Raw genomic sequence first — 3,038 nt, 5'->3', positions numbered from 1 at the left:
ATGGGCAGACTGAAACCAGGCGAAGCCATGCCTATTAGGTAACTCACAAACTAACTGAAAACTGCAATATCCTATGATAATGTAGGAAATAATAAAGATCTGTCGCAGTAGGTAAATCTGAAATCTGTCACCTACAAGTATTATGTAACTTGGTGTATTTAAATTAACATAGCAGATAGTATTTAATTATACCTTTCATACCTTCCATGTACCTTTATACCTTGCATATATCTTCCCATACTTCCCTGCAGTTCCTCGACGTAGTGCTGGAAGATTCAGGGTCCCTCGCTGTCATCCTGGAAGTTTCTGCTCTACTAGCCGTTGCCGTTCATCCTACGTTTTCCTGTACTTCCTTCTGTACATTATTAGTACAGTTAATTTACATGTCACTATTTCTTAGTCAATTAAAAAAATTTAATTACTTATTTATAGCGGGGAAAATTTACTATAAAATTTCGTCCGAAAACTGTGGGAGACAATGCACGGTTAATTTAATATAATTTTTTTAAGTAATTTGTAAGCATTTTTTGCAAACGCGTCAGCTATTCGGTGCGCGTCTAGGCCTGAGTCACGTGATGCGAGTCATCGCATGGGACTCAGAGACCTATGGCCGTCTCGATTACACTAGTGCTGTGCAACTAGGACGCACCGTAGCTATGCGTTAGACGCTGGGACAGTTGTTCCTAGCCACCACGTCGCATATATCTCTCTTTGTCTTAATAACACAGGTTTTACTACTGAATTATTAAGTATTTATAATTGTCTTGATCAACACAGTTTTGAAAATGTTCCGCAAGATTGGACTATCAATGATGTTGAATGTATGGCTTATGCACCGATAACCACGTGTGACTTACAACGATCATTTTCAGAATTTAAGAATATTTTTAGAAATAATCGTTGCAGTTTTCTCATAGAAAATCTTCTCATAGATAAATACAGAGTGTATCAGCCCAGATGCACTTTTGAGGTTTGCGGTGAAACGGTGCACAATTTCGAAAATCTGATGTCACAACCATTGAATATTTTTTGATTGCGCATCGAATGGGCATATTATTATTCTTCGCTCAACTTCCGGTCGCAAATAAAAAAAATTATCTTCGCCATTTTAAATGATATTGAAACAAGATAAATGCAAAAGTTGTAGAGCAAAAAAAAATAATAAAGAAAAAAAAATTCGAACGGATTGCACACATAATAAGAGAGATATTTGCGTCCGAATTTTTCTCATTTTTTGACAAATTTCTAACTAACTGAAAACTGCAATATCCTATGATAATGTAGGAAATAATAAAGATCTGTCGCAGTAGGTAAATCTGAAATCTGTCACCTACAAGTATTATGTAACTTGGTGTATTTAAATTAACATAGCAGATAGTATTTAATTATACCTTTCATACCTTCCATGTACCTTTATACCTTGCATATATCTTCCCATACTTCCCTGCAGTTCCTCGACGTAGTGCTGGAAGATTCAGGGTCCCTCGCTGTCATCCTGGAAGTTTCTGCTCTACTAGCCGTTGCCGTTCATCCTACGTTTTCCTGTACTTCCTTGAGTCGCTCGATGAACGAACGCTGCACATTACGCAATTCGTTCACCGTGATGGAAGCACATGCATCAACAATCCGTTGACGCATGTCTTGGACGGTGGTAGGTGGTGTCGCGTAGACTAAATCCTTTAGGCGTGCCCAAAGGAAAAAATCTAACGGCGTCAGATCAGGTGACCTGGCAGGCCATTTAACCGGGCCACGAATCCCGATCCAACGATCAGGAAACGCAAGATCAAGAAGATCAGCATTTCTTCGGGTACTATGCGGTGGTGCACCGTCCTGCTGGAACCACATGTCGCGCCGAAGTTCAAGAGGCAAATCCTCCAGCAAGCTGGGTAGGACGTGACCCAAGAATTCGCCGTACATGATGCCAGTCAGGGTACCTTCAAAAAAATGTGGCCCGATTATATGGTCTCCGACTATACCACACCACACGTTCAGCTTCCATCGGAATTGGTGCGGAATTTCCCTCATCCAGTGGGGGTTTTCTTGAGCCCAATGCCTGGTGTTCTGGCGATTGAAACAACACAGGTTATTGAACGTGGACTCGTCCGAGAAGAGGATCCGCCTCGAAAAAGCTTCGTCTTCCTGCAACTGCCTCTTGCACCACTCTGAGAATTGAAGCCTCGCCGTGATGTCTGGAGGTAACAGCTGCTGGTGTAGCGACATCTTGTAGGGATGATGACCATCACGCTTCAAGATGCGCCACACAGAGCTGTGACTAATGCCTAAAAAAGACAATCACATTTATTAGTATGTTAAATATCACTATTTTTATATTAATATTAAAAAAAAAATTGAAACGTTTCAACATTGATTAATTTGATGTGTGCATCTCACACATTTATTTATAAAAATATCTATTTTTATTAAACATTATGATTTGCTGGCAAGCGAATCCTACAATATAATTTTAACCCAATGCATTCTTTTTTGTTAAATTTATCAATGTTGATTATGTATTGAAAGTCATAACAATCATTACTCACCGATATCACGGGCGATCCCGCGCGTACTCTGGCGTGGGTTGACCACGACCGAGGCCAAAGCCAGAGTGGCAGAGCTTTCCCCAGTTGCCGGGTATGCTCGGTTCCCAGGAACACGAGCAATCTCGCCCGTACGACGAAGTTTTTCGGCGAACCGAGAAAACGTCGACCGAGACGGGTGAGGTTCACCTGGGTATTTCTCTGCGTATAAGGCCGCAGCCTCCGTTAAATTCGAAGCACGAAGGAAAACTTCGTGCATCTTAACAAATCGTACATTAGCCTCCATTGTCACATAGGCAAGTGGCAACGATAAACAAATTAAGTGGTTCCTCAACATTAGAATAAATATGGATGTAGATTTCCATATCGACGATTTCGACGAAATCCAGGGTCAACAATTGCTCTCTGACTTTTCAACCGGAAGACGCAAAAGGCAGCAAATTGGTATACTCGTTCTTGAGACGAAAAAAAGGGATACGTGTTTTTGCATTTCTCTCCTAG

The sequence above is a fragment of the Cephus cinctus genome, unplaced genomic scaffold (assembly GCF_000341935.2).
Source record: "Cephus cinctus unplaced genomic scaffold, Ccin1 Ccin1_scaffold0314, whole genome shotgun sequence".
NCBI classification, from domain to species: Eukaryota; Metazoa; Arthropoda; class Insecta; order Hymenoptera; family Cephidae; genus Cephus; species Cephus cinctus.
The sequence above is the reverse complement of the archived record's forward strand: the minus strand, read 5'-3'. Positions refer to the sequence as shown.